At 41.1% G+C, this 18650-nt stretch overlaps 1 protein-coding gene across 4 annotated transcripts in view; it reads left to right on the top strand.

The window, feature by feature from the left end:
• Nucleotides 1-12516: 12516 nt before the first annotated feature.
• The window catches only part of MGAT5 (alpha-1,6-mannosylglycoprotein 6-beta-N-acetylglucosaminyltransferase), a 141726-nt gene continuing 135592 nt past the window's right edge, over nucleotides 12517-18650 (top strand). For 2 of the 4 annotated variants that reach the window (XM_064156052.1, XM_064156033.1), the window contains exon 1: nucleotides 12517-12621. The gene's annotated coding sequence lies outside the window, so the exon portion shown is untranslated. Of the gene's footprint in view, nucleotides 12622-13260; nucleotides 13588-15801; nucleotides 15896-18650 lie in introns of those variants that run through there. The other 2 variants (XM_064156036.1, XM_064156040.1) reach the window with 2 other exon arrangements.

Genomic DNA, 18650 nt, shown 5'->3' with positions numbered 1-18650 from the left:
GAAATTAATGAGACAATAGCAAAGAAAGAGCTGTTCCTTTCAAAAATAGAAGTTAAATATTATATGTTTATTAATAAAGTAGAAGAAATTGGAAAGTTCTTAAAATCACATAAAACAGTATTAGTAAATTCACTGTGTTGGAGAAGGAGATTCTACGTTCATAGCAGGATAGATATGCCCAGATTGGTCTTCTCTATTTAGAAGTGTTGTAAATTTGAGCATGATAGCAACAGAACAGGAGAATTAAATGTTTCAGACTATTTTTGGTAAGTACATGTAAATTTGCATATTTATGGTTAATTTCCATTAAAGTAAATGCAAAATAAACATTTATCTACAGTACCTCTAAAAGGGAAGTGCCCACAGGCTTCTAAGTTTACAGGAGACAATACTGTTTCTCCAGAGTTTGCTGTTAAATTACTCTCCATTTTAGCAGCTGTTTTCATACCAGACATCTTCACCAGAGGGCTGTTCGTGAGACTTTCAGTGCATCTTTACCATACAAGATAAATCTAGAGCTCTCTAGAAGAACGTCAAAGACCTACCAATGCATCTTAGAGCACCTAAGTCTATGAGCTAGAACTGTGGTCACGAGTTCTTTCTGTATGAAGAGCAGTTTGAACATTGTTTTACATCTGCTGCAGTTCTCTGTGGTTGTACCTATCTGAGCCGACCGGATGGGTTTGGTAATTACTACACTATTGGTTCTATCCTTGCTGGCTTCAGCAGGCAAGGGCAAGATGTGATTTACTGAAGTAAACATTTCATCTGCCTGATCTAACAGACTGAGTTAACTTGATCTGCACTACTTTGAGGCAATGACAAACAGTAAATTAGCCAGTGTATGAGAAATACCTTCTTTCCTGCTAGCATCCTGTATCTCATTGATCTACCTCCTTGTAACATACATAAAAAGATGAAATTTCTGTAAACTCTTGATTGAATATTTGCCTTTGTCACATGTCAGTAACTCTAGATCTTAATGACTGAAAAAAACAAGGCTTCAACAGGCATGTCTTAAATCACCTGCTGTCTCCTAAACTACATAGGTAACTATGTAGTAATAGGACTACATACAGTCCTTCTAGAGCCTCGGCCATGTTCAAAGGTGAGGCTGCTAAGGGTCAGTAAGTTATAACCTAAAACCTTCATTCACACCTCTGTAACCTGGGCTGGTGGAGCCTATATTAAAAGGCTTTATCCAGTGACCCTTCTCTAGCAGCAACTTATGAAAGACACTTAGAAGACTGACATTGAAATAGTATCTCAGCTATAATGTGATCACTATACACTTCCAAACATTTGGATGAAGCCACTGAGTATCCCCTTGTATCTCATGCTTACTAGGCATGTATGTCTAAGGAGATACAATTCCCTATGAGAAATGTTATTCTAGAATGTCTAAAGAAACCAGAGAGGAAAGTCATTTGAAGCCAGAGAACTACTCAGGAGTACATTAAAATTTCAGGTTCTCAGCTTTACCGGAAAACTCAAAAGCTTGAGCGTCTGCTTAACACTAGGATGTATCTCCAGGGATAATCAAGTATGTCTAAATGCTTCTTATTCACAGAGACTGTTAAGGGTCACAGACTGGAGAGACATGATAACTGTTTGCTCAATCCACAGAACACCTGAATTCCAAAAGAAAAGGTATTTGCCCATATTCTAGCAAACTTTTCATATCAAAATAACATTGATTAAACTGGATAAGCTGCTCTGAGTCCATTGCATCACATTCCATATTTGGTCCCAGTTCCTTTCTGGCTGCAGTTCAACTTGGTTATTGTCACATTTACAAAGCCTTGAATAGCCTGAGATCTTAGTACATTAGAAAGTGAACTCCTTAAGCTTCAGTGTATAATTTTCCACTGATGACTGGTTTTATTGGCCATCTACAATACAGAACTTCTTCCAACAGCAGCAGATAACAGCAACTGCAGAAATGATGGCAGAAGACAGAACATAGAAAGAAACTGAGTTTCTGAAATGACTTAATAAAGTTAGAAGGGAAAGACAAAGAACAATTTTTAAAAACTTAATTATTTTCATATTAAGTCTAGTCCTTGGAAGAAGTCAGTATTAATTATTTAAATCAAGACTTGTCTGAATTAATGTGTGTTGATCAACACTCCCTGCTGAGACCTTTTCTGTTAATACTTCTGATTTGATAAGAAAGATATGCAATTCCCTATTGTGATACTTAAGATTTTGAATTTTAAAGCTACAGAAAGCAAATATAACTGATCCAACTTTGACTTTCAGCTGTGTCTCATAATGTCTGTACATTGCCAGAGAGGAGATCTAGGTGAAGTGATAAAGGTGCATTGTTATTATTCACATTTGCAGGTTTAAGTTGGTTGTTACTCGTTTTTTTTTATTTTTAAAGGGCTACATTTCTGAGCCAGAAAGACTTTCCTATTCTTCAGTTAGACTATTTTCCATTTAAATGGGTTGTCTGACAAAGGAAATATTTTTCCTTCAGGAAGCCTACACTTTCTGACTTCCCAGAGCAAGATGCCTCTCATAGTACATGTAAATGCAGGTTGGCATATGCATAATGTCAAATGACGCAGTGCATGTCCAGTGGCTGTGTTTACTATTATGTAGCTTATTATTTTAAGAGTCTATTGTGGAAGGACAAAGTAGGCCAAATTAGGTCTAAACATGTCCTGGCTTGCCTAGATATGTTTCCTGCTCTCCCTCTCTCCTGTTGCTGGGGCAAACAAGGGTGGGAAAGGAAAACATAAGTCTAAGTGCCTTTCAGTCTTCATGCCCTTTCCAAACTTGTAAATAGGATTACCTCACATGTTTATACACTTGTTTGTGTTCTGCCCTAAAACAGCAAAAGCAAGACCTGAATTTACCTAATATGGTCAAGTTTGTCTAACTGCCATTCTGATTGGCTAATCTGTGGCCAAAGGAACCATTAGTCTTGGGCTACATTGATAAAAAGAGATGAGCAGGTAAAGACAATGTGCTCTGTCTTAAAATGCTTCTGCTATTGCTTCTGCCTCAATGTGCTTTTATCTCAGTGCTCTCTGCCCTTGTATCCTGCCATGCTCTGCTAAGCTGTAAGTTAGTTCTGCTACATAATAACAAGCCCTAATATTTTGGGTTTGTCTACCTGGAAACTGCCTTGTCTCAGTTTACCAGAGGACTGGCATTAACTGCCTCACATGATAGACTTGCTTAGCCAGCGCAACCCTGTGCCCGACTGCACATCCACAAGACACCCTACTGCACCTCTGCAAACCTCTAAGACTACACACCTGAAAGTTTTTTGCCAAGACTGGGAGCTCTGGAAGGGACACAGATCATCCAAGAGGAACCAGAATCAGGTCAGAGATCATCTGCCTCTCTCCCAGCACCTTGTTAGAGCCTGGGAAGATCTACAAACCTGAACAGCTAAGAAGACATTGACAGAACTCTCTGCATAACATGGTCCCATCAAGAAAAGCATCTTAGAGTAAGGAGTCTGTCTTGTAAATTTAAGATACTTTACAGTCAGTGTAGTCTATTTCCATAAAGCCCATTGTATTTCATAGCAGCACAAAACCCCCCAAAAGTCCCCTGTTAAACAACTTTCAGCTTCACAGAATAAAAATGCACTAAAATAACAAGACATTTGGGAGGAGAAAGTAAAAGGTGGAAGGCAGTGCTAGGACAGAGAAGGTGTGATAACTCTTCTAGTACATGATACAGTCAATTTGAGAAATTCTTCCAAGAGTCGGTTTAGGAACTCCACTGTATTTTATCAATTCAGTCATGCATGAGCATTCCTCTGAGACTTCTGCCGTGCTTGAAATGTTACACATACAGTCTTGTACAAACTTTGTGGGACAACAGATTGCAGTATGTCAGCAGGTCCAAAGAAGAGACTCCCACAGAAGTCAGATTAAATTTTTCCAGATTACACTTTAAATCACTTTTAAGGAGACACCATTGAGGGTAACCCATAAAATTCAGTTACTATTTAGCAACTAAAATTCCAGCAAAACTTCCATTTACCACCAAATACGGCAAACACATGTTCAGTATTGTCCAGACTTTAGCCAAAGTATTTTTTCACATATTAAAAAAAACCAAAACCAACAGAATAATAATATAAATGCACAACAGCCTGGAATCATTGATCACAGGACACTTGACCTTTTAGATTAATCAATTATACCAAAGTGGACATGCTACATACTAGATCTGCTTAGCAAGCAGAAAGTCTACAGATAAGCTCTTCCATGTGGTAACTCTACAGCCAAGATCCCTGTCTTTGTTGCTCATCTCATATATATCACACAAGATGGACTGTAAATAATGTGTTGATGATGCAAAATATTCCAGTATTTTAAACATGGGATGCACTACTGTGGATCAGTACTCTTTATTAAATTAAATTTCTTTCATTTGAGGGGCTCGGAGGGGAAACCTCAGGATTTGAGTTTGTTTCTTATAATAACAGGAGCTTCACCTACCTCCTGTTGAAGCAAAAGACTGTTTTGTCACAGTTCATAAATTGCCTAAAACACTTTCCTTTCTGTGAAGCTTAATCATCAGTCCTTCTTAGATTTATAAAACTGTCCTCAATTTAGCATCTTCTATAAATGAAATGCATTCCACTTTCAAACTTTGTCTCTTTTAAGTAGATAAGAAGTAAACTAAATCTGTTTTTAACACTCTGGTTTAGCAGTTTCCAAAGTGAAATGCCACCTGGCTACTTGAGACAGAAAAGGTGCCAATTTCAGTGATTGCTTATATGAATATTTTCTTCACCCTTGTGTGATAATGCATTTAGTGTTAACGAAGCATGAACTTCATAAGGTACATTTCTGAGTCTGTATATCCTTTTGAATTTCAAATGAGCAAGCTATTAAAACACTTTAAGACAAAAAAAATTAAGAGTCACTTAAGAACAATGACAACTATCTACCACAGTACTATCCATAGTGAAGTATGTCACAAATTCTGGAGTTTTATAGGAAATAGAGTATTTTCTACCTTTTTGGTTCCTGGTATTTGTCTGGAGTATCAAATAACAACAGAAATACAGAGACATTTAACTAAGGCTGAACAAGAATTCACTTCATGACTTCATTTTGGCATCAGCCTGGAGTCTATTGTACAGTAGGCATAATTAAGAGAGATGCCACTAGGTACTCAACATTTCAAATGCACCGCTGTTACACAACTACAGACACAGCTAGACACAATGGGTGCACACCAGTTGAAAATCAGGAATTTTACTCTTATACTACTGAGTTTTTCCAGACTTCAGAGAACCACAGAAACATCCAGGTTGGAAAAGACCCTCAGGATCATCAAGTCCAACCTAAAAAATGCTGTATAACAGTAGCAAATGACTGGAGCTAGACTCAGGGTCAAGAGGCATGGAGTAGAGTAACATTTCTAGAGTATGTTTTAAAACTACTTTTGAAGTCATTCCAGTTCACTGTTTAAAATATGTCAGGAGCTACAATGGGAACCCTTGAAAGCCAGACAGAGGAACAGAGTCTATGAGTTGTTAAGCATTGTTGAATTGGAATTATTCTGCACCTTGCAGAGGTTGAATTTCATTCTAGAAGAAAGGCATTATGTCCTGTTCAGGTCATTATGTCCTGCTCAGGTCACTTCTGTTAAGGTGAAGAAGCTGGATCTTAGAAAAGCAGTAGCTCCCCAGATGAGTTAACAAACAGAAGGAAGAAATGAGGACATAGTAAGAGCTGCACTGAGTCAGTGAAGAATCAGCTGCTGAGTATCTCAAAGAAAGAACACGAGGATACACTCTGGTGAGCAGTTGAAGAACAGGACAAACAGAATGATGCCTCCCAGGGAATATACTCCCAGCTTCCTAAGTGTCAGAGACTTAGAAACTTTGCTAAAGTTGTTACCTATTTAACAGCCACTAAAGGATCTTTTATGATCGAACTATGTAACCTTTTCTGGTTTTTAAAATCCATTTCTAATTGTGGCCTCTAGAAAATCTTGCCGTTTCTACAAACTAGCTTAAAATTTTGCCTGCACAAGTATTTGGTTTTGGTTTGAAATATGCTATTCAAAATTACATTGGTGTTGCAGGCTTTTTTTTGGTGTCACAAATACTGAAGAATTCCGCCCTGTTGATCTTTTTGTGATCTGTGACTTCATAATCTTGTTTTAGTCAATCTTTATCACTTCTTTCCCAAATTCTCTTTTCTAATTAGCTTTGTCCTTTCTCATAAGATGTAATTCACAGCCCCAAATGACTCATCATCCTTTCTTGCTTTACTTCATCTTTTTTTCTAATAGGGAAAAGAGAGCTGCTGGGTTCAAATCTGAGTGTACTATGGATCTATACAGACATAGGGATGTTTTGTTTTGTTCACAAACCCTTTCCTAATAACTCCTAACCTCTTCAGTTTTTTTATCACTGCTGAACATTGAGCTGGTATTTTCAGAGACTCCTCAAGGTAATTTCATAATCTTGCTCCTGATTAATAATATCAAAAGTTCATTTAGTTATATAGACTTCTCATTCTTAAATGTAATTATTTAGTTATATAGACTTCTCATTCTTAAATGTAATTTTGCATTTGTCATGCACAGTAATAAACACTAAATTATATTTGCTGCTTTTTATTCTCCTGTCACGTAGTATCACAGTATCCTTCTGCAATATTCTGCAATCGAATTCAATTACTGTCAGTAACTTTGTATCATCTGCAACTGTCATCTCAACATTCCTTCCTTTCCAAACCATTTACAAGTATGCTGAAAAGCAAGGTAGCAAAACAAGATCCTGAGAGATTCCAAAGATAAACTCCCCTCGCGGTGAGAATGACCCCATATGCCTATTTGTTTGAGTTTTTTTTCTTTACTACTCATATGTCTTAAGCATCTTATGACAAATCCCATTATGATCTACTTCTTTAATAAGCATTTGGCAATAAACATTCGGCTCAAGCTTTTGTGAAAAAGTTATAGATATCTTGTTGGGAATGGTAGGACTTTTAGTGCTGTATAGCTGCTTGATCTTGACACACTGGAACATAAGCAGAGTTTACTACCAAATGACACACATGGTTACTGATCCTTCAAGTAACAAACCAACCTGTGAGCTTATTGTTTACCTCTATAGAAATAATCATGTATAGACACTAACCAATTACATATATGCTATCTATACATATTCCAAATACAATTCCTGATGATTCATGAGGGCAGATGTCAGACTAAACCACACATTTCTAGTTTTCAGAGTTGCCTGAAATTGGTGTTTCTGGTAATTATGAAAAGAGGCTGATTAGACAATGTAACAGAAACGATCACTCAGAAATTTCCTTCCTAAGCTGCCTCAACACTCTTGGATAAATACCATCAAGCCCTGGTACTGTTAATTTTATTGATTCCACCTAAAAACTCTTCTATTGAGTCTTCAGTGTGAGAAAATAGCTCCATAAAGTTGACACTGGAGGGGAAATTACAGAATTACTACCTTACTAGTGAACACCACTATAAATAACCCATCCAAATCTTGTATGTCCTTACTGCCTTTGTTCTTTCTTAGTCTTTTTCCTTTTATACTTAAATAATTTATCTGCTGCACGGTCTATTAGGCAAATTTTCCTGAGTGGTCAGTGACTCGTTTTCACAGGAAAAGTCTTTAAGTCCCCCACGTACAATGAAATCTCTAAAATAAATTGTGATGTAATTTTGGTTTGCATTCAAATGAGAACACAGACTATCTCCTGCACCTTCAGGAGTCATTGAAACCTGTACCAGGTAGATGTAAAATACAGACCATGTTCACTACAAACAGAAGACAGTGGCGAATCAGCTCTTCCAGGTTTATACCCTATCAAATTTCACAGTTACACACCACTTCGCACTGAAATGCCATTGTGATGTTTGAAATCTCATTTGTCTGCAAACAGAGAGGTCCTCAGGGTATGTGTTGCACATACTAAATATCCATTATAAATATCTGTTGTGGTACTGAAAAGCAAGGGTTTATCTCCTTTTTGATAACTCGGTGCAAAGTTAAGGGAAATGTTTGTACAATTTATGTTTACAATGTCTGTGGAAACAGGAAGATCTGTTGGAATACAGATCAGTATTTTCTGGTGATGGAATATTTATAGCCCGGTTGTTACATTTATGAACAGAGGCCAGAATAAAAACTTCATAGGCAAGCATCAAATAATAATTTACAGGCTTGCTCTTCGGTATTGGGTGGAGTTTATAATACCTTTTAAATACCTGACTTCTTTGTAATTATAAAAACTTGGTGGGCAGTCTTGATCATGTCTAAAAACAATAGGGTTATGTGAATATGGAAAAAATGTGTAAACATTTTCTATTTCCTACTCTTCTATTTAATCAGTTAAACCAAGGTTGTCCTATAGCAACTTCAAATTGTAAGAAGCAAAAGAAAGGGAGAGAGTGACTCTTCAAGATTTCACTTTGTGAGTGGAATATCATTAGGGCTGAATAGGACAGCTCTTCAGAATTATATTGTACTGTAGTTCAAAAAACATAAATGAGCTCCCATGAAATCAGACCTATCAAAGAAAAAAGCAGGATGCATTCTTGAACGAGAACATCCAAATCTTCTGATCTCCTGCACAGAGGTTGGAGTCAGTTATCATTTCACAGTAAATTCATTTGTACCAATAAAGCTGAGGGAGACATCAAAGAGAACACTTTAAAAGCTCACGTTGGAAGTCTCTATACACAGTTATTGTGTTTGGCAGCAAAGCAACAAAGATACTTTTCAGGAAAGTCTTTTTTATCTTATCTTTGGCTCAAATTTCAGTTTTTCATTCTTCTTTTTCCTCCTGTCTTTTCTCACGTTATCGAAGTCTTGTTCAACATTAATAATACAATATTCAGCCTACCACCACAGTCCACTTAGTATCTGCAAAGCTAACAACTAAATCTTTGTTCAGAGAAAGAATGTGGGCAGAGTGTGTATATGTGTTTGTAAAAGGTAAGAAACCCTGAACAGAAGAATGGAGACCTTCCAGAGATCAGGCAAGAGGGCTTTGAAGGAGATGCAGATTGTAATGCAGAGCTCTCTAGTTCCTATCCCAAATACTTTAATGCTGCGGGGATCCAAGAAGAATTATAGGATGTAACACTATATCTACCTGAGACAAGAGGGGCTATCAGCTGGAACAAAAGCAGGCACACTGGATGTAGCCCACCTACCACAAGAAAGAGCTTTCTATATTAAAAATAGTTTCTGTCTGTATTTCTCCAAGAATAACACATTTCACCTGACTGCATTAATGGCCTTGATGACCCTATACAGCTTCACTTGGGGCCTCCACTTACATCCTCTTCCCATGGGCACAGAATAAGCAAACGGGTGGGTAAAGCTTTAAATGTGTGAGCTTCATGCTGAATGTGGGATGGGCCTGAGATAGCCAAATCTTAATAACTGCTGGCCTACTTTTTAGTCACTAAAATGAGGAATAAACACAAAAGTGCCAACTTGCTCTCAAATTCTCCTAACACTTTAATACTGCAGGGGTTTATGTTCTCTCTTCTTTTCAGTCTTTTGCTCCTCATGCTCCAAGAACACAACCTTTCCTCAGGCAACACTCCATGAACAAAGAGCCCACTCTCATATTCAGTTCTCACTTCCTTCATCAATGTACACACTTTGCTTACCTCTGCTGTATTTTTCATTTAGCTATGTCAGACAGACCTACATCCTGTAAAATATGTATGTAACTTTCTATTCCTGAAAGAAGGATCTGGTTAGTATGATTTAGTTTGAAAATCGTTAGCTAATAAAATTTGCTGTCCTCTTTTAGAAGAGCTCTGCTAGGAAAGCAGTCATTATTTTCTGATCTATATTTTGGTAACAGAACGTAACAGACTCAAAAGTGACAGTAATATTAGATCACCTTCTTCATGTGAGCTTCCTAAATTAAAGGCATAATAAATGCAAAAGAATGAAAATGTTGCAGATGCCATTATTTTACCTTTGTTTCTGTATGACATGAGCCTGTTGCACAAATCATACCAGATATTTAAAATGTTACCCACCTTACACAGAAAGAGGCCCAAGAGTTTGATCATTCAATACCTTGTAAAATTTTTAAATCCCTAATCTCTCATTTAATGCCCATGAGAGTTTTCAAACAGGAACACAGCATAATGCTGAGTGTAAAGTGAAACTGCAAATTGCACAAAATTATTGCAGATGCCTGTAGGTACAAACAATCATAGAATCATAGAATGGTTTGTGTTGGAAAGGACCTCCAAAGGTCTAGTCCAAGCTCCTGCAGTAAGCAGGGACATCCTCCACTAGATGAGGTTGCTGAGAGCCTTATTGAGCCTGACTCTGAATATCTCCAGGCATGGGGCCTCAGCTGTCCTCCTGTTCCAGTGTTCCACCCCCCTCATGGGTGGTGTGATTCAGCATCCAGAGCTAAATCTACTCTTCTCTAATTTAAACTATTGCCCCTCATCCTATCACTACAGGCTGTACATGGTTAACCCTCCTGGGGGAGTGGTCTTGACCCCTCCCCAACGGTGGGTCTGAACACTACCAGGTGTGGTGGTTAGCCCACTCCTACTTCCTGTCTAAGATCCCTAAAAGCAGGGGGACTTACTAGTTTTGCTCTTTTTGCCTCCTGCTTGCCAGCAATCATCATCCTCGTTCCTGGTTCCCTTTGTTTTACCATGTGGCCATAACCCACGAGGCAGACAAAACCTATTGCCATCAAATCTGTTTGTATTTACATATTTTGTACCTTGTTTTCCCTTCCCTATACTTTTATAATCTCCCTACCTCATATACATCTTTTATTTATTGTTAGACTTTTCTTCATTTAACTTCCAAATTGAAGTGAGATTATTTATTTGTATATGCTTACTTTTCCTCTCTCTACACCTAATTCGTTTTCTTTTGGGAAAGAAGGGAGAAGAGGAAGGGCATCCTATAAATCGCTATTGGTTCTATCAACTATATTTGAGTCTCTGGGAAATTTAAATTAGAACCAAGACACAGGCCTTTGTGAACAATCCCTCTCCAGCCTTCTCGTAGGCTGCCTTCAGCTCCTGGAAGGCCACTATTAGGTCTCCCCAGAGCCTTCTCTTCTCCAGGCTGTCAGCTGTCCTGTCCTCACAGGTGTTCCAGCCCCCTGGTCATCTTCATGGCCTTCCTTTGCACCCACTCTATCAGATCTGTGTCCTTCTTGTGCGGAGTAACTCAAAATGAAATGTGCTGAACACTGGCAGTGATTCTATTGAGTTTTCACCAAACCTTACACCCATTTCTTGATTTGGGGTTTTTGTGTACCCGTTTTCTGACGCTTTTTAAAGCATATGAAGAATATAGTAACAGACAGTGACCTATATTCTGCGGCTTATTACAAATCGGATCTTATTTTAATTTCTATTAAGTTGTAGTGGAAAGCCTCCGTCAATACCGGAGAGTAGGGTTGGCCACCAGGTGTCACCCATCTTCTATTAGCTACCCCTAAGTCTGTGTATGCAGGCTGGGCAAAAACACCACTCTACAGAAGGCGGGCTAAAGACTGTCTCGCCACTACCAAAGACTCATCTTCTCAGCACAAAAATACGTTATCATCCTTTCCTCTGATGGATCCCAAACACTGAAGCTCTACTAGCCTGTGGAGCGCGTTTTAAAGGCAACCCAAGAAGTAGCTGGATACCCTACAGCTCCTGGCACAAATACCCATGTCTAATGGTCAGAAAAACGTGAGGTGATGTAACGCATCCACCTAGTTCCGCCAAAACTGCAACTGCTATCAAAGACAGTATCTAACCTTAAGTGTTTGTCGGGACTGTGAAGATACTTTGGTAGACAAGCCTGACGAAGGCAGAAGAGGAAGCCGTTTCGGGGTGTGCACTCTTCCCTGCTCTCCTGACCTGTGCCTGATAAAACTTCCCAGCACTGTGACGCCACAGCTGCAGTTTCCTTCCCACCGGCCCCTCAGTGGGCTCCTCTAGGCCCGAGTGCTTTCCGCCGCTCTCCGGCAGGCCTCACACCGTCAGGACCGCCACAGGTGCGAGAGCAAAAAGCTTTGGCTCAGAGTCGGGGTGGTGGCGGGAGATGAAGCTGCCCTTCAGAGGTACTGGGCAGCGGCGCGCTTCACGGGTGGGCATTTCCCACGGGGCCGCCCTCACACGCTCACCACAGCGCGCAGCGGCTGCGCACGAGCGGCTGTGCCCGCCGGCCGCCGCTCTCTCCTCCTGCCCGCGGCCGCTCGCTTCTCCCAGCGCTGCGCCGCGCCGCGCCCCCTCCACCCACTCCCGCGTTCCACAGCCGGGCGGGCACTTTGCACACGATCCCTTGCCCTGTCTCGGCCTGTCACAGGCGTTTCCGGCCCGGCCAGGCCGCTGGCGCGCGCACCCCCTCCCGCGCGGCCGCCGGCCGTGCCGCCTGCACGCGGGCGGGCGCTGCCGTGCCGAGCCCTGCACCGTGCGCGCGCCTCCGCCCGCCGGCGCCTGGCAGTTTGCAGACGCTCCCTGGCGCCTGCCCGCCTCCAGGTGGCCCGGCCCCCACGGCGGGCGCGGCGGCCGCCCCTCAGCCCGCGCCCGGCCTCCGCCGAGGACCATGGGCGATGCGCTACTCCCGGCGCGGGAGGGTGCGCACAAGAGGCGCCGGAGGAGGTGAGGCAGCCCCGGGTTTGGGAGTGGTGGGGGATCGGTGCCGCGCCCAGCCCTACTATGTGTGAGGGTCCGCCGCCGCTTTGCCCCCTTCAGGCCGCTGCGGCTCGGCGGGCCGTGAGAGAGGGTGGTCTCAGTTAGCCCCCAGCCCATCGTGGCCGCGGCAGCCTTACGGGGTGGGGACTGCTCTCTCCCCTGGGCCACATCGTCCCTTCCGAGAGCCGGCCCAGAGCGGGGGAGCCTCCTTCCCGTGTGCTGAGGGGGTGCCGCGAGGCGGTGCCGGCGTGGGAGCGGGTGCAGAACGGGAGGCAGAGGGATCGCCGAAGCAGCCGCTTCGGTGCGGCGGGGCCCGTCATTGCCGCGGCCCGGCCGCCCCCGTCACCTTGCGTAACGACCTTCCGTGCCCGGCGCGGCTGGGAGCGCCTCCGCGGGCGACCGCTGCCGCCCCCCGAGAAGAGTCGGGGCCGGGGAGGCTGAGGGTGCGTCCAAGGAGCCCGGCGGTGGGCGCTCGCTGTGTGCCTGGGATAGCGGGCGGGCGGGCGCGCCTCTGAGGGACGCAGCAGCGCTGTTGGGGGTTTTACCGGAGCGCGGGTGTCAAGCTTTGCCGTGGATGGGGGGATGAATCTCGGATGAAAGTCTGTTGAAATTTCTCCTTCATGGTACGATTTGAAACCCGAGCTTTAGGTTCCACCCGGTGCTGGGTTTGTTTCCCATTCAGACTTTGTAAACCTCTAGGAAGAGAATTTGAGAAAAAGGTTCCTGAAAACTATCGTCTCTCTGCCAACTGTGCTTTGATCTGCCATGTCCCCTACTTTTTCGCCAGCGGCGCGTTGAGCTTTCCGTGGGAAATAACAGTGCCCTTTATTTGTCAGTTTCAGTATTTCTTACGCGTTAACGTTGTTCAGTGGTTTGATCGTAGACATTTCTCTCCCTCTGAAAAGCAGAGGTTGACCTGATGTGGTCACACAGGTATGTAGACCTATATTAAAAGTGATTTGGGGACCTGCTCTATTGTCTCCCTTTAGTTTTAGCAACTGTCTACGGTAAATTTACTTTTTATTGTATTTAGAGGTAAAATAAATGTCACTCAGTTTTGAGGAACTAAGTCTCGGTAGAGGCTTTCCTTGCTATTAACATAGGGAGTGTAGGTTCTGTCTTTTCCAGATAAGGTAGAATATCAGTCTCATCTTTTGAGTACATATTTCTCTTTCTGGCATTCTGGCCAGCAGACTTGGCAGAATGAATTCTTACTGCTTGCATTAGGTCTTGATATATCAATCTCTCTTGGTAAATGCAGCAAGGATAGAGTACTCTTTAAAGCCTCACTCTTGAGATCTGTGTTATTCTAGTGTACGGTCTTTATTTGTCTGAAAAGCTCTGTCACCTTGTCCCCATGAAATAGTATGATAGCTTTTTCAACAGCATGACTCATAATCCTAAATACAGGAATGAATTTAGTGCACTGTAAGTGCTTTATCTCAGCAAAAAGCCTTGTGTCTAGAAAATGCAAGTAGGGTGGAGGGAATGTCTTGTACTGTGTCTGTTAATCTTTGTCCTCAGGAGGACAGCACTTGAAGTTGCTTGCGGGCTAGAGGTATGTCTTTACTCTCAAATCAATGAGGTGATCTGAGTTCTTTCAAAATATTTTTGCTATTTCATAAAAGACTGAAATGCTTTCAAAAAGGATGAACTGGTTCTTGTTATTTAGTATTGAAACCATTTTGCCTGGGGACACTGACTCCAATTTAGTCTGAATGGATGATATACCTGTTTCTTCCTTCATCTCTGTGTAATGACTCTGTTCTTCATGAGAAACTCTGCTTAGTGCAACACAGTTCACATAGTTACTGGTGTCTGTACCAAGCTTAATTGTGGGGATAAAACCTTCACTTTTTTTCCTTGTGGTTTTGTTATATAGAAGATAACTTTCACTACTGCTTCCTGCGCTTTACCTGTGTGAGATGATATAAGGAATAGTGTACTCTTGAAAAATAGTCCGTGGAGCAGAAAGTTTGGCAAATGAAATGTCCCTTCTTCATAATTTAGCGTATGGATACTGTTTTCTGTTGCTCTGATGTAGCATACGGATTTATTTTGTACAAGCAGAATAAGGATTGAATAAGAACATTTGCTGCTTCTTTTCTGGGTGATAAATCCATCTTGCTGTCCAGGAGGAAGGCAGCTTACACAGCCTGGACTGAAAAGATGCTGAAAGTCAAAGTGACTGAATGTAAGAAGATCAGGTTGTTTAAGCTCCCAAAACTAAACTGCCTAAACTTATGAAGCAGCCAGCAACACTGAGTGCAAATCATCTAAAATCCTTAATCTGCGTCTTGAAAAAGAATCTGGCAAAATACTGGAGTGTTCTGAATTCCTAAAATTACTTTGAATAAAGACAGTTTGCTGTCCAATTTTAAGTCCTGTCTTTCCAACCAGACTTCTTTCCTTTCCCTCGTTAAAGGCAAGTTTTATACCATTAGCTTCTATGCTTGAAATAATATGTAGAATTTTATTAGCACCACTGATTTCCCTTCAAGTTTGAAATGTTGGGTTTTTTTTCCTTTCATTTGCAAATATATTTTTGGCATTGTATGCTGATGTCATCTAAATTCACTCAGGTGCTTCTGTTAAATACCAGGGTAGGTATAGGCTGGATATTAGGAGGAAGTTCTTCACAGAGAGAGTGATTTCCCATTGGAATGGGCTGCCCAGGGAGGTGGTGGAGCCACCGTCCCTGGGGGTCTTCAAGAAAAGACTGGATGAGGCACTTAGTGCCATGGTCTAGTTGATTGGTTAGGGCTGGGTGATAGGTTGGACTGGATGATCTTGGAGGTCTCTTCCAACCTGGTTGATTCTATGATTCTATGATTAAATAAAACAGCTTATTTTTCTTCTTCATTCCAGCTTTCAATTTCAGTAGAACTTCAGGAGCAGCTGGCTTTAACTGCCTGTCACTGATGTAGTGACTTGATTATTAGCTATGTGGTTGATGTTTTGAAGCTTTAGGTGAATGCTGTGTTCATGTTCTGAGCAGATTGATATCTAAAGAAGACTGTCTTGGTGTTTCATGAGGGAATGGGAGAGTTAGTTCAGTTCTGTTGATGGGAACAGCAATGATAAGGGAGATTTGTTGGCAAGCATTACTTGATGGTTATTTTCATTTATGTCATGTTATTCCCAAAGTGTCTGCAGAACTCTGATGCTTAGCCTGGTTTGGAATGAGGGCAGTGCTCCAGCAGCAGCTTTTGGTAGTGAACATCAGAAGCATCTGCTGAAGGTAATGAACATTCTACACAGTGGTAATCAGCTGGGAATTTGATGAGTGGAAACTCTTTCAGGAATCAAGATGTCTCTCTATATTTTCTGTACCACATATCCATGTGCACTTAAACAGGCTTCTGAAGAGCCTAGCATTACAATGTAATACAAGGTTATATCTTCTGTGAGGAGTAAGTCTCATTCAGATCATGTTTTGATAGTGGCTTGACTTCCATCACTTCTGACCCCATCTTTTTGACTATTTTCTTGTTTGTTTATGTGAGCTGATAAGTTGCATACTGTAATTCACGGCTACAAAGAGAAGATAACTAGAGTTTTGTAGAGACTTACATCAGTGAAGGGTTTTGAGTATCAACATAGGCTCTCATAATTGGATGACATTTGAAGAGTAGACACCATAGTGGTGAAGAATCAGTAGCACAAGTGCTGGCACAGTCTCAAAGAAGTGAGGCAGGAGCTTGTGAAAATACAAGTGTTTATGAGGGAAGGTGGCCTTATTCTTTTGTTCAAGCTGGAATAGCTCAGCCCTTCTGAGATGTTAGTGGTATTTTGTTCTTGCCTTCCATCAAGGAGAAGCCTTGTATGTTGTAATTAGGTGAAACATTCAAGCCCGAAGTCTGTGCATGCGCTCAGGCAAGGATGTATGCCCTATGAGGAATTGCTGCTAAAATTATGATATTTTCATGTTTTTGTGTCATCTTGCATATTATGTGGAGGCACTGCAGTGAAAGAACAGAGAAGAGAAAATTAGTTTGTGGGACAAAGATTCCATCTCCTAGTACTCTAAGTAGCAAAGTCCTTTTCCTGAGGAAAGCTTAAGTCAATGCTGTGATTCATTTGATTTATTATTTATGGTTTGTATGAGTTAAGAACCTTGTGATCTTGGCCCTTTGAGTCTCACAAGATCCTCTTATTCCTGTTAAGCTAACTGTATTTCTTCATACATCCCACAGGCATTCCAAACTGTTTAACCTTGATTATTAGTCTAACCTACTGATGTTTGTCTTGCTGTTTTTTATATCCTTATAAAAGCCTATAATCATTGAAAGCTATCAACCACCTCTTTTGACCTTGTCCTTAAGACTAAGGGATTTTTATTGATGACAAGAAGCAGACAGAATCTGATTTTATTTTTATCAGTTGTTGTTTGTGGGTCATGCATTTTTTTTTATTTCTTTGTATATAAATTTTCCCCATACAGCATATTCCTTGTGACTACGTTTCCCTAGAATAGGGAATAGCTAGAAACCTTTCTTCACTCCTGTTAGAGTGAGGTAATGAAATTTATTGCTCCTTCATCTCATTGCCTGTTAAGGTGATGTTCCTCCCCTCCCTAGGAAACAGATACAGAATTTTATATAACCTGTACTGAAATAGTGGAAATATTTTCAGATGCTACTATTCAAGTAGTAAATTGCACATTAGCAAAAATTTCATCACATTCAGTTGTCACGCACTGGCACAGGCTGCCCAGGGAAGTGGTTGAGTCACCATCCCTGGAGGGATTTAAAAGACATGCAGGCATGGTGGTTAGGGACGTGGCTTAATGATGGACTTGGCAGTGTTTGGTTTATGATTCGATTTCATGATCTTAAAGGTCTTTTACAACCTAAGTGATTCTGTGATTCTAAGTTGTCATAAAAGGTACAAACTCCAGTGAATTATCACTCCTGCCAAAGGTTACAGTTAGTGATTTGGCTGTTTTTTGGACTTGTGACATCTCAAGGTACTGAACCTTAGGACTGTAACACATTATGTGATATTCCTTTTGTCTGCAATATGCATGATCAAAGTGGATTATCACATACTTACACAAGATCCTTGTATGTACAAAGGTACCTGCATGTGTTCACTTAAGCAGTAGTTCTCTTGAGTTTAAAATGGTGTGTCTTAGCCCTCTTCTTTTATTTTAAAATGTGTTTATTTGTTTTGTACCATCCCTTACTCTCTGTGCTTGTTCCTTTTCTGCAGAGAAATAGGTTCAATACAGTATCAATGCAGCTTTTGGAAGTTTCCCTTGAACTCTGCAGAGCATGACTATAGTATGCATGTGATACACTGTGAAGATAATTTCAAGTATTGAGTATCCATGTAATTAAACTTACAAAATTTTTCTGCTCTTCTGCCATTTTTTAAATTAAGTATAAAATATGTTGATTGAACGTCATCTATCTGAAGTGTTTCATTAGTCACAGAAAACTTTTCTACATAGGACACATGAGTTAAAACATAGCTCCTTCATTCTGTGAATTGGATTCACAAAAAAAATCTTTAAACAGATCATCTGTCTCCTAACAAGCTGTTAAGTAGCTTCTGTGAGGTTTTCTTGATAGGTCCTGTTCAAGTAGTTTGTGCAATGATTTAATTTTCTATACTGTGAATTAAGAAGAGTGAAAATACTGACTTTAATTTGCATTTGAGGTTTTCTGCTATCCTGTTATCTTTGTATCAGACATATCAATTCATTACTTTTGCTTAAAAGCATGGTTAAAATAAAAGCCAACAGAACAAAGCCAAAAGCCAAATGTCCACACCTTGAGTACTGTGTCCAGTTCTGGACTCCTCAGTTAAAGAGTGATGTTGAGGTACTGGAGTGTGCCCAGACAAGGGTGACGAAGCTAGTGAGGGGCCCAGAGCACAGTCCTATGAGGAGAGGCTGAGTGAGCTGGGGTTGTTTATCCCGGAGAGGAGGAGGCTCAGGGGTGGCCTCATTGCTGTCTACAACTACCTGAAGGGAGGTTGTTGCCAAGTAG

The sequence above is a fragment of the Pogoniulus pusillus genome, chromosome 2 (genome assembly GCF_015220805.1).
Source record: "Pogoniulus pusillus isolate bPogPus1 chromosome 2, bPogPus1.pri, whole genome shotgun sequence".
NCBI lineage: Eukaryota > Metazoa > Chordata > Aves > Piciformes > Lybiidae > Pogoniulus > Pogoniulus pusillus.
This window is presented reverse-complemented; position numbering and strand designations above follow the sequence as displayed.